Here is a 14,556-nt window from a genome sequence, read left to right as displayed (position 1 = left end):
CGGGTACATGAAGCTTAAGATGCCCGGGCCCAACGGTATAATCACTCTAGTTAGTGATCCGTACATAGCACTCCACGCCGACAATAAAACCGCGTCCCTGGCCCTTGAGGCATTATCTGAAGCCCTCGCGACCGAAGAGTAAAACGCGTTGTGCTCCACGGTGGACAGAGATGATGTGGTCCTAGACAAACGACCCAAATCCACCTCATTCAAACCGGCAGAAGAAATAGTCAAATTCCAAGTCCATCCAATGGACCCCAAGAAGACAGCATCCATCGGAGCACAACTAGACCCGACGGTTGACGCTGCTCTACGAGAGTTCCTGCGCGAGAATTGGGATATATTCGCCTGGCACCCTTCCAATATGCCAGGAATCCCATGCGAGTTGGCCGAACACAGCCTCAATATATTGAAGGGACACAAGCCGGTCAAGCAAACACTGCGGTGCTTTTCCGAACCCAAACACCAAGCTATGGGGGAAGAGCTAGCCAAGTTAATCGAGGCCGGATTCATTAGAGAAATAAAACATCCGGACTGGCTAGCAAATTTGGTGATGGTACCAAAGAAGGACAAATCCTAGCGCATGTGCGTCGATTTCAAAGACCTCGACAAGGCATGCCCCAAGGATCCCTTCCCCCTCCCCTGCATCGATCAAATCATTGACTCCAACGTAGGACACGACTCACTATGTTTTCTTGACGCATATTCTAGATACCATCAAATCAAAATGAAGGAATCTGATCAAGCTGCAACATCATTCATCACCCCATATGGGCCATTCTGCTTCAACACCAAGCCCTTCGGGCTCAAGAACGCTGGCGCCACATACCATCGCATGGTCCAAACATGCCTGGAGAAGCAGATCGGAAAAACAGTTGAACTTATGTGGATGACGTTTTCATCAAAACAAGGCACGTCGAAACACTAATAGACGATTTACGTCTCACATTCGACAACCTCCGCATGTATGACATTAAGCTCAATCCGGAAAAATGCGTTTTCTGCGTCCCTGCTGGAAAACTGCTGGGCTTCATCGTTTCCAATAAAGGAATTGAAGCAAACCCAGCCAAAATCCGAGCTTTGTCACAATTGGCTAAACCAACAGACCTTAAACAAGTTCAAAAGCTCACGGGTTGCGTAGCAGCTCTAAGCCGCTTTATCACCAGATTAGGAGAAAAGGCACTGCCACTCTATCGCCTTCTACGGCGAACCGACCACTTCGAGTGGACGGACGCGGCAACAGCCGGACTGGAGGAAATAAAAGTCCTTCTTGTGAGCAATCCAATCCTGGCCACACCAAACACCGGTGAACCGATGTTATTATACATATCGGCAACACATCAGGTGGTGAGCGCCGTACTCGTCGTTGAACGAGAACAGGACGAGCATAAATTCCCGCTTCAGAAGCCAGTATACTACGTATCTACTGTCCTTACACCATGCAAATCCCGGTACCCTCATTTTCAAAAGATATCATACGCGGTCTTCATGGCATCCCGAAAGCTTCGTCGCTACTTTCAGGAGTATTCGATCACGATGGCCTCCGAAGTACCACTCAATGACATTACAAACAATCGTGATGCTACGGGCCGGATTGCCAAATGGGCCATCGAGCTCCTCCCATTTGACATTACATATAAACCACGTCGAGCTATCAAATCCCAGGTACTGGCTGACTTCGTCACCAAATGGACAGAGGCCAAACTCCCTAAAGAGTACGGCACATACTCCAATTGGGTCATGTATTTCGATGGCTCCAAAATGCTGGTAGGGTTAGGAGCGGACGTTGTTTTAATGTCCCCTACTGGAGACGTCATTCAGTACGTCCTCCAAATACTATACACAGACTACAATGACGCAGCCGAATACGAGGCCTTATTACATGGTCTCCGGATCGCTGTCTCCATGGGCATACAACGCATAGAGGTGCGCGGGGACTCAAACCTGGCAATATATCAAATAAATGAAGACTTCGACGCCAAAGATCCAAAGATGGCAGCGTATCGTAACGCAGTCATAAAAATGTCGGCCCAGTTTGAGGGGCTCGAGTTCCATCATGTGGCTCGAGAGAGTAATCAAGCGGCGGATGTTCTTGCTCGTATCGGCGCTAAGCGCGACTCCGTCCCACCTAATATCTTCCTGGAAAGGCTTTTTAAGCCATCCGTCGTGTGGCAGGGGGAAGATGGCAATACTAGTCCGGATCCTAACATAACCCCAGATCCCGGAAACACCGATGTCGTTGGGGGCTCAGTCACCGAAATAACACCGTCGACGCATCTCATCATGGCAGTCATTGCCCCATGGACCGAACCCTTCTTGGCCTACCTTAACAGGAAGGAACTTCCTGAGGACCAGAATGAGGCCCGCTACATTGTCCGGTGTTCAAAGGCCTACAAGGTTCATGATGGAGAGCTCTATAAGAAAAGCGCTACCGGAGTCCTTCAACGATGTATATCTGCGGAAGAGGGGCGGCAGCTCTTGGCTGAAATTCATGCCGGACTCGGCGGTCACCATACCGCAACTCGGGCCCTTGATAGCAAGGCCTTCCGTGCAGGGTTTTATTGGCCGACAGACCGAGCAGATGCACATGACCTTGTCCAACATTGTGTCGGATGCCAACTCTTTGCCAACCAAAGCCATATGCCCCACACTGCCTTACAAACAATCCCCATCACTTGGCCTTTTGCGGTCTGGGGGCTCGATATGGTCGGACCCCTTAAAGGAGGAAGTCATAAGATAAAGTATCTGCTGGTCATGGTGGATAAATTCACTAAGTGGATAGAGGCCAAACCAGTCAAGACGGGCGAAGCGGGGCTAGTAATATATTTCATATCCGGCGTGGTACACCGTTATGGTGTCCCGCACAGTATAATCACAGATAGTGGCTCCAATTTTACAGCCGATGAGGTGAAAACCCTGTGCGCTAATCTAGGCATTAAGCTTGATTACGCCTCTGTCTATCACCCGCATATAAACAGTCAAGTCGAACGGGCTAATAGTCTTATTATGAGCGGCATCAAACCCAGACTAGTGCGGTCTTTGAAGGAATCGGAGAAGCACTGGGTGGAGGAACTTAGCTCCGTACTCTGAGGGCTGCGGACCACGCCCAACCGCACTACCGGATATACACCCTTCTTCATGGTGTAAGCAGTGTTACCCTACGATATTATTCATGACTCACCTCGAGTGCGTATGTACGAAGAGAGAGAAGCCGAGCTAGATCGGCAGGACAGCTTAGATACCATGGAGGAGGAGCGCGATGTCGCAAAAGCCCGTTCCGCATATTATCAACAGTAGGCTCGCAGGTACCAAACCAGAGAAGTGCGGGCCAAGACTTATAACGTTGGTGAACTCATTCTATGCTTGCCGGAGAAGAAAAAGAACAAAGTCAAGCCCAAGTGGGAGCTTCATCATTGACGAAGTTCTCACCGGAGGAGCGTACCGCCTACGTGATGCGTCAGACAATCACCTGGAGCCGAACCCCTGGAACGCGGCCAGACTACGATGATTTTATGCCTAGCGCTGAACTCTGTGTTCGTTTCCTCCCTCCTGTTATTACAGTTTTTTTTCTTCCCTCTGTTTTCATTTTTTTACCTTTTCATTTTTTATTTAGCCTTACAGCTTTAGTACGGCTAGACCATCCCTACCTGATGCGTACATCTCTAAATATGTACGTTCACTATACCTGGGGGCTTCTCGTACAGAAGCTTGCGACTATTCTTCTAGCACCAAGCTCAACACATATGCGTTTTTTCCATATGTACCTTTTCTTCGCCATTATATGCATCGATATGACTTAAGTTTTGACCAAGCTGGGTTGCGTGGCTCCTGTGCTTATGCACTATGCTCCCGTTAGTTCGGCTAGGGCATAAAGGGAGCACCTCTGCGATTGTTACTGCCAGGTCATCCGGATGTGTACCTCAGATTGGGTGAAGCAGAAAGCTAGCATTCTTAAGGGAATATTTGGTCGGTGAATTAAAGGTGTTTCCGCATTCACTCCATTGTGAACCCCAGATGTTACTTACTCTATGATTTTTTCAATCACAGTTTGGACATGCACATTAAATGCATGCACACCCAGGGAAAGGAACCCTTAACGGAACTATTCTCTCTGGAAGATGTTTCTTACATAATGTAATATAACATAACTAGCCGGATGCACATTGTCTATTCGAGCAATTATGACCCCTACGCCTGGTTTCCAAGCATACCCCAGTATATTCTGCCGCTAGGGTATTCGGAAACACTCCACACCTTCGGGTCCATAGGTTGAAGTGAAAAGGTAGGCGATGACAATTGTCTTTATTATCCAGCTAGAAGGAAAGTACATAGTCACTCATGACTCAAACACTTCCTCCTCTATACCATCCAAAAGGCAGTCTAATTTACAATCATGTTGGGAATATTTGGCGGCCACCTCTACTTGGTCATATACTAAACTAATGGGAATTTCTTCCCCATTCGGCCCTAGAGGTCCGACACGAGCCATGTGATTAGGATCCAGCTTGATATATCGCGTCTTCATCATGGCCCAGGCCTCTCGCGCACCCTCTCGGCAGGCCGATATCTTCCAGAGTCGAATACGCCGCCGCGCTCCCTTGAACAGCTCTACCAGCTTCTCCATACTTCATGGAGGGGAGTCGGATGGCCATAAGGCCTTGGCTACACTCTGCATCGCCTGCTGAGCTTGCTCGTGCAACTGTGACAGCCCTTGCAGAAGATCACTTGATGATCCGGACACCTCCTCTTCAGGGTGGTTCGTCAATATACCTGCAATTATAGCTATATCAGCTACTGTTACCTCCAAACTGTTATAAGATAAAAGCGGCCACATACTGAATATGCCGCCTCGCAACTTCTTGTTCTCCTTCACAGAGTCTGCTAGCTGAGCTCGCACATCTTTCAGTTCTTCTCCCAGTTTGGTGTTTGAATCCTGGAGTTTCTTTTTCTCTTGAACGACTTTTGTCAATACATGCTCGCTCGCTGCTAGTAGCTTTTTGGCTCCGTGTTCTTCACTTCGAGCAGCGTCCAGCTGCTCTCGTAACTGGTCTAACAACCCAACAAAAAGATAAGCACCCAGATTCACACTATCAGTGTATCATTATGAATTCTCGATAAAGGGAAGTATTACCGGGAGATGCCTTGTATTTCTCCAGTTCGGCATTGGCAGCAAGCTGCCGGCGCTGACACTTTTCTAGTTCTTGAGCTAATAGGGTGTTCTTTTCCGTAAGCACCTGGTTGTACATTGATCCTTAAATCAGTTGTTTCAACTCCTTTAAGTCTCGGGGGCTACTGGCATATGGTTATCATAGTCAGACAAAACAATTTACCAGCACATCTTTCAAATGTTGCCTTGTGGCCCTGTTAAGCCCATCTCGAGCAGCTCGGATGTATGCATCGGCTGAGCTGAAGGCGTTAAACGACTCTTCTGAAAAACTAGGGTCTTGTAAAATGGCCCGGCGGTGCCGATGATTCATGGCACTCTCCACTTCCGAGTTGGTGACGGATACATCATCTGAGTCCTCGGCTGGAGGACATTCCGGCGTCGCCCCCGCATCAGTCCCCGTCTTCACGGCAGGATTTGAATCCTGGCCGCGGGAAGTACGGCCGCTCGAACCTCCGGATATAGTTCGGCGCACCTTTTTCTTGACACATGGAAAACGGGAGGGTCATGGTTGGACGTGACTGCCCAGGTTCACATTGGAAAATTCATACCTCTTCGATGAAGGCCCGGCCGTGTCTTTGTTTGCTTTCCTCTTGGGAGGCTCGCCTGGTGTGGGGGACGCTCTCTTCAGAGATACCCCTGGAGCGGTATGGCGCGTCGAACCCTTCCCCTTTTGAGCACAGGATAGTGCGGTGGATGAGAAGGAAGGAGAGATCTCTTTTGGATAAGGTGTCTTTGGATTACTTACGTGTGAAGCTGGAAGGAGGCCGGGGTAATCGGCGATAATGGGTACATATGTACCGTCGTAGCTTATCTGATACAATGTGCCCTCCTCAAGCTCCATGAATATGTCCGGATCTTCTTCATATCCGGGGTCAAGATCCCGGTTGCGATTCTCCGGCTGAGAGGCAGGGTCATAGATCCCCTCGGCAGCCTTTCGACATTCCTGTTAGGAGCAGATAAGATGCTGCCTGTCAACGAATGATCCAGGGACAGGATAAAATAAGTGGGGCCAAACCTTACCCAACTAGGAGGATTGTACATGGAAAGTCCGTCTCGATAATGGAGATGGCTGAACTCCTCCATCTCCCTTTTATACAACTCGGCCAGAATCTTGGCTAGAGCAGTGGGGGTCTTCGGGCCCTTGCGGCCGTAACATGAGGCGTCGTCTTCTCTATTATAATGCCACATGGGCAATCCTAGGTATTGGAGTGGCTGGACCCCCCGCATTATAGAAATCGCCATCACCTCGACTATTGACAATCCAGCCTGGGCAAGCGTTTTAATCTTTCCCAGTAGTAAACTGATCTCCGCGCTATCCTCTTCCTCGAGGCTCCGAGGACGCCAGCTATGGCGCTTCTTTAGCGGAGCATTTGAAAACTCGGGGAGGCCTATGCGGACGGGGTCTGGTAGAGCGACGTCATCAATGTAGAGAAGGCCACTTTTCGGGAGCTTTCTTCGGCGTGCAGGACAGGTATCCGGTCCCGGCGATGCGCCACACTTCGGCTCCTCCCACTTCAAAAATTGATCCACCTTGATTGCGAGGGACGAGGCAGAACAGTCTTCTCCATAAACCAAAATGGGACTTGCAACCCAGGAATAGTTCGCATAGGGAGACATAACCCGCAATGTGGAGGATGGAGCCGGGGGTGAAATTGTGCAGCTGGAGGCCGTAGTACTCCAGTAGCCCTCGAAGGAATGGGTGAATTGGAAATCCCACTCCCCTCAGCAGATAGGGGACGAAGCACACCCGTTCTCCCGCAGACGGATTGGGAAATCCTCTTCCTGGGTTTTGCCATTGAAGGAGGACAACCCTGCTCGAACAGGGACCAGATCTGCTGGAGGGACAAATCCCTACGTTTGCAGCTTCACCAATCGGCTATGGGACACAAAGCACCTCTCCCACTCGCCTCTCTCTAGGTTGGAACGGGAAGAGGAGCTGGGATTGTTGGCCATGTTGGAATGGTCTTCCCTAGCGGTCTCTAAGGATTTTCTCCGCTTGGTGCCGAAAGGATCTGATATCAAATCTCTTCAAATAGATGCTCTTCCTTGCAGGATTGGGGTGTTATTTGCAAAAAATACACTGACTGTCCGCATTCGCTCAACACGTGGAAAACGAGGACGTTAAGCGCGCAGAAGCCGAGGGGAGACATCAAATCTACGGCCGAATACACTACTTGGAAATCATTAAAGGAGGAACCCGCCTTGCAATACCGAAGACAATCTGTGTGCCGAACACCATGTTATTGAAGACTGGTTCGGGGGCTACTGAGAGAGTCCTGGACTAAGGGTTCCTCGGGCGTCCGGCCTGTTATCTATGGGCCGAACTGATGGGCTGTGAAGATACGAAGACCGAAGACCGAAGACTACACCCGTGTCCAGATGGGAGTCTCCTTGGCGTGGAAGGCAAGCTTGGCGACGGAATATGTGAATTCCCTTGTTTGTAACCAACCTTGTGTAACCCTAGATCCTCCCGGTGTCTATATAAACTGGAGGACTTAGTCCGGATAGATATACTCAATACCTTAGTCATACAGGCTAGACTTCTAGGGTTTAGCCATTACGATCTTGTGGTAGATCAACTCTTGTAATACTCATATTCATCAATATCAATCAAGCAGGAAGTAGGGTATTACCTCCATAGAGAGGGCCCGAACCTGAGTAAAAATCGTGTCCCCTGTCTCATGTTACCATCAACCTTAGACGCACAGTTCGGGACCCCCTACCCGAGATCCGTCGGTTTTTACACCGATACTCACCGCTCTGCGAGCGAAACAAACACACAAAAGAGAAATTTATTTTGAAAATTAGAGATGGCACATGCAAATTTGCTTAGAACGGCAAAAGAATACCGCATATAGGTAGATATAGTGGACTCATGTGGCAAAACTGGTTTAAAGGATTTTGGATGCACAAGTAGAGATCATACTTGGTGCAAAATGAAGGCTAGCAAAAGATTGAGAAGCGACCAACCAAGAAACGAATAATCTCATAAGCAAGCATTAAGCATAACTAACACCGAATAATGCATCGTAAGTAGGATATAATTTCATTGCATAACTATTGACTTTCGTAGGGAATCAAAAACCTTAACACCAATATTCTTACTAAAGAACAATTACTCACCAACATGACTCACATATTATTATCTCAATATCTCAAAACTATAGCAAGGAATCAAACTTATCATATCCAGTGATCTATATGAAAGTTTTTATTATATCCTTCTTGCATATTCATCATATTAGGACCAATTTCATAGCTTACGTAAATTTTCATCACTAGTATCAACTCTCAGAATAATATAGGTGAGCATGAGAGTAAATGACAAGCTACTCCAAAAAGGTATAAGTGAAGATCAAGCGAGTAGTTAAGTAAACGGGTAGCTATTTGAGGACTCACTCTCATTTAAAAAATTTCAGATCTTAATTATTTATTAGAACAGAAAGCAAAACAAAATAAAATGACATTCTAAAAATAGCACATATCATGCGAAGAAGGAAAAACTTAGGCTCAACCGAGGCTAACCGATAATTGTTGATGAAGAAAGGTGGAATGCCTAGCGGGGGCATCGCCATGCTTAGATTCTTAAGACTTCTTGAAATATTATCTTGGGATGCCTTGGGCATCTCCAAGCTTGAGCTTTTGTGTCTCCTTAATTCATTTTATATCTTGGTTCCTTTTATAAACTTGCTTCGTCTAGAAGCACTTATTTACTTTGACGAGAAGCACAACTGTTCATCTAAAAAAATCATCCTTCCATGAGAAGCACATATTTTTTTCTCGTGTAAGCACATATATAAGTGCTTCCGTGAGCCATGCTTCTCGGAAAAAAATGTTTCCACAACAGGTACATAATTGCTTTCTTGTGAAAACATAGATTTTCTTTGGCGAGAACAACAGTTGTGCTTTTAAGAAGAAAAAAAAGAACAAAAAACTATGATTCCTTCTTGGAAAAAAATAGGTTTGCTTCTCGTGGAAATACACATTTTCTTCCGTGAGAAGCACACCACCAGAAATAAGGGAAATAACAAATGGTGCTTCCAAAAAAGTGAAAACCGCAACTGCGCTTATGACTCAGTTTTTTCGGTATTCTATTTTCATGAACCGGTTTATTCTATTTTACTTTTTTGGATTTTTCTCCGGGTTTTGGTTTTTATTTCCGTCCTTTTTTGTGATAAAGTTCGTCGAAACCTATTAAAATAGGACCTAGTTTTGAAAATCTTGACATGATGAGGGGAATATTGCATTTCTGCAAAACAACCACCAGCCTATCCTTTTGGTATACAAGCATATACAAGTAGGTCTGTTATATCATTTCTGTATGACTTGCTACTACATTCGATGAACTGGCCTACACAGACGGAACTTATCATGTTGCAGAATTTTGTACGACGAGTAAGTGATGCGATGTAGTGTTACGATATCTATACTCAACTTTTGCTTGTAACGTTGATGGACTCCATAAAAAATTTATTTGCTTTTCCATTGTATTTTGTCTGTATGCTAGCTTTGTGTTACACAAGTGTAATATTTAAACTATAAATCTGCGATGTAATATTTATGACATGTGTTTTATTTTGATATTGCATCATGTACTATGTGCTAGCTATTAATTCAGTGACTAGCACAGTGAGCGCAGAGACTCGAAATCTTATCATGTTCGGTCGGGTGCACGGTTCAAGAGGTAAAATATCTCTACTACCTAAAAGAAACGGAGTGTTCCGTTTCCTCTCTTACATTCTCTGCTCTTCGTCCAACCCTCTCGTACGACATCCCACCCCTCCACCGGTTTTCCCCCGATTTTGTTTCCTCCCTCCACCAATTTTCTCTCCTGGTTGGTTCCATCTGATTCCCGTAATTAATTGTTTCCCTAAAAAATAATCCCGTAATTAATTGCTCCCGTGACTCACGTAGTCTCCTGTTATTGTTCCTTCCAAACCTGCCCTATCTGATATACCGGCCAGACCGATCCCCGTACGTCTTTTCTTGTGGAAGATGCTAAGAGAGAGATGGGCGAGAGCAGAGAGGAGAGCAGCCGCGGTGCTGGCCCGTAGAGCCGTGGTTGGTGTGCGAGGCGACCGGCGAAGGGACCCTGCATCCGCGTGCTATGTTGGTCGGCTCGCCGAGTGGGCACTTCGAAACGGCATGACCCTGTAGAGGTTCATGCCACTGCCAGAACATGTCCTTCTCCACCGCCGCTGCCATAGGTAAGTTACTCACGCCTGTCTGTCCTTCTGTGGGAAAGGTCAATTACCAATAAAATGGAGAACGCTGATATTATCCATTGCTTCCTCTGCTTGCAGGCACCGTTTTCTTGAGCTGCCACAGGCTGGAGCCTCTGCCGGTGGAGAAGGAGGCGACATGGACTGCCTGCTCTGGGTCTACGACTACATCGTCGAGTTCTTCCAATACAAGGACATCCTGCCCGACGGCTCTCAACACGTGAGGTGAGAAATCGAAACATTATGCATTCTGATTCTGTCAATTGATGGCGACCAGCAGACCAGGCCGAGATCCGATGTCTACGTTAACCTCCGCCCTCGATTGAGAAGCTCGACGACATGCTGCTTGCCAAATCTGAGTCTCTTTGTCCTTGCCAAACTATTGAAGACGCGCAAGGTAATTGTAGGAGAAGAACAAGACGCAACGTTTTCTGCTATCTGTTTATCCTTTTATTATGCGAGTACACACAAAGAAGTTAACAACCTTCCGGCAACTGCATCTCACAGCTCATGCCAACAACCGGGTGAAAAGAAAGGAAAGGAGAGATGCGTGCTAGGAGCAGTACTATCCGGTGATTACGTACGTGCATGCACGGGTCAAGCGTTCATGTGGCTTAATTTGATGTTCGCGCAGGAGATCATGGATGGCTTTTAGAAGACTGTCTTCTGGTACTTTCGAGACAAGAGTCACAAGAATAGTTGCAACGACTTGGCGCCCTCACGTCCGGCAAGACACTGGGGCGAGGAGAGGTGGTGGATGCCCGGGCCATGCATGACAAAGTTAAGTTGATAAAGATGCTATTTTCCCCCATTTAGTGGTGCTTGGAGAGATATATGCGTGAAGATTCTGGGCTCCAAGAGAAGCCCCCTTGGCATTACCTTATATAAGTATGCAATTGTATTTTGTGGCCATCAAGCAAGTTTAGTTCTAACAATACAAGACTCCCATGCATTGAAGTTTATTTCGCCTCATAGTTGGCCTTGTAAGAGTGTGGAGGGAGAGAAACTATCGGCGTGTCCTTTCCGCCTCCTTCTGGACCTCCCCACTGTAGTTCCGGCTCTCGTCGTCTCCTTTTCCTCGCATCTTTCCAGGGTAAATGAATGAATTTCAAGCAAAGAATTCCTAAATTTGAGACCACTCTCTGTTGCATAATTTTATTATTTTCTGACATGCTTTATTAGATAACAGTGGAGAAGAATTTCTGGAAATGGATGCGAAATCAAGGTGACATGCCAGATTATAGGCCGACAATGAAAATAGCCAGGTAAATATTGCAAGAGGTTGCTCCTGATGTGTGGACTTGTAGTGATTTTGTGATGCATATTCAACATATTATATTGTTTTTATTGACGGAAAGGAAATTGATTTAGGCTCTCCTGACATATGGCCTGAGGCATTCAACCATATACCAACTATATATCTTTATATTTGAAAAAAATACATGCATTGCATGATACTTAACAAAAGGTAAAGTTTAACCCATTAAATGTTTGGATGTGTTCATTCTTCATTAGTGTTCGTTTCTTGCCAGCAGAATCCTTTGGCAACCGGTTCTCCCATGTCCAACCATGTCCCTTCGCCCCATTTTTTTCCGTCCTCATGTTTTTTTTGTCCCACCACACCCTTTGTTTGTAGCTTTCCTGCATGATAATCAATCATCTTAACTTACTTACCTTCTAAAGCAATTCCCTCTTAATTTACTTATCAAAATTTTACTCCAAACTTCTTATCAAGCTAATTAAAGGAAAATATGAGCATGACTTGATAAACATTTATTTACACACTTGCATTTATATGGACAAGTAAATCACGAGCTAACATACTAGACTATTTATATCCCGTTGCAACGCACGGGCAATGTCCTAGTTTTATAAAAATGAAACTAGAGTAAAAACAGAAACTCTCACATTATGACAAGTGTCTTATGTGAATTACGCCATTTGTTAAACCAGTAAGGGTGAGGGAGTTACCAAGTAAAGGGATACTCCTTAACTAGTGGTTTAGCTTCTTACGGTATTCTGTAATTAACGGTTGTTGCTTTAAATTGCCGCAGAAACGCACATAGGAGAGCGAGTGGACCAGGTAACTGGGCCTGCCCCACGTACTGGACCTGGTTTTGGGAACGGTCAGGAAGGTTCTTGATAGGGTTTTGGTTATTTTATTTTTTGTTTTATTTTATTTTGCAGAATTTTATTACGTTTTTTTCTTTTTCAAATTATAGTTATTTTTTGGTAATTTTGAAAAATTATGTTTGGAACAAAAAATTCAAACTTTTAAGAATTATTCTTGTTTAAAAAATGTTCATGTTTTAACAAATCTTCACATACAAAATATATTTACATTTTAGAAAATTTCAAAAAAATCTGAAAAAGGTTTGATTTTTGTCAAAATATGTTTGCATTTTCCAAAAAAGATTTATCATTTTCTTAATTTTCCAAAAAATGTTTGCGTTTTCAGTAAATTTTCAGTTTTTTGAAAATATTCACATTTTCAAAAAAAAATATGCTTTTTAATAAGTATCCTCAACTAATAATCACTTTTTCAAAATATTTGTTCCCACATTTAAAAAAATTCGAATGAAAAAGAACATTATAGGGCCCGAGCCGCTATTGTACCAGCTCGTTACAGAAACCGTACTCGCTACATGGACCGGCCTTGTCAGGGGGCGCCCTATGTGAAATTCCGCCAATTTGATGCAAAACACGTCGTATTTTGAAAAAAAATGACATATGGTTCTACCAATCTGGCCTATATTGGCCTAAAATATACATATTTGCTTCTACTGGCAATTTGTGTAACAGACCATGATAAATACTGATGGGCCAAGTGACATAGAGTGAGGTGCTTTGTCTAGATTGTGTTCCTATTTCAGTCTTAATGCTATGAGGTGTCCAAAGTTGAATTTTTACATTACATTGGATGTTTGGATGCATGTGCACGAAGCAGTTTTTTTGTTCATAGCTAAATCACTGGAAAAATACTATGTTCACAAGTGCTGGTTCACCATTAAGGGCAAACCGAGGACGACACGTTTTGGAAGCACTCGAATGATGGGGTCTATTCGGCATCTGCCGCCTATAAGACTCAATTCCTTGGCATGACCCACTCGTCCATGGATCTCATAGTTTGGGCCCCTCCAGAAGACAATTTTTTTGGTTGGTTGACATTCCATGATCAGACTTGGAATGCCTATCAGTTTGAAAGACGCGTGTGAACAAATTGTGGACTTTATCCTCTTTGTAAAAGGGAGCAAGAAACCCGAGCTCATCTATCCTTCAAGTGTGCTACACCCTTGAACTTTGGATATTGGTCATCGAGAAGCTAGGCCTTGTACACATGGATACATCCACTTGGCATTTGTAAGGCTCCTTCAAGGATTGGTGGGACAAGAAAGAAGCTAGGCCTTGTACACATGGATACATCCACTTGGCATTTGGAGGGCTCCTTCAAGGATTGGTGGGACATGAGAGCAGGCATGCAAACCCCAAACAGTCGAGCCAAGATGTTCCTCAGGGCCGGCCCTAAGCCATGGCGAGGAGTGCAGCCGCCTAGGGCCCAGCATGTCCAGGGGCCCACCCTCTCTGTGCACATGTATTGATACATTTGAAGGGAAAAAACTGAGGAAGGTTGCACTCACAGCCCATTAAGGATGGTGGAGCAAGCCATGAGATTAAATCATAATTGCTTCATTTTGTGTGAGACAGCGCCGCCGGTTTGTTCTTCTTCTCGTCCAATCTTCTTCCTCTCCCAATTAATTGCACCAAGTCCCCAGGGGGGCGGGACCCAAGCGACGCTCATGAATGGATTTTCAGTTGTATCATCTCCTTAATTTGTTTGCCAGTGAGTTTTGTACTGGTAGTAGATAGGTTCTTTCGTAAGTACCCAAGGCGACAAGGCCCTGGTGGTGACCTCCTTGGCACCGGCGACGAGCTGAAGATGAACCACATTTGGCTTGCCGCTAAGGCGTTGACACCAGCACCGGTCCATAGCTAAATTGTTCATCCTATGGATTGTCTGTCTTTTCTTGCTTATTGCGAATTATATGACGATTCTCTTGCATGAAATTCTCACACAAGTAATTGTTTCATGTTAAAGATGATCGACCATCACCACATTACCACATGACGATTAGATGTTGCTGGGGGTTTATCTTGTGACATTTCTCT

This window comes from Triticum dicoccoides, chromosome 5A (genome assembly GCF_002162155.2).
Source record: "Triticum dicoccoides isolate Atlit2015 ecotype Zavitan chromosome 5A, WEW_v2.0, whole genome shotgun sequence".
NCBI classification, from domain to species: Eukaryota; Viridiplantae; Streptophyta; class Magnoliopsida; order Poales; family Poaceae; genus Triticum; species Triticum dicoccoides.
This window is presented reverse-complemented; position numbering follows the sequence as displayed.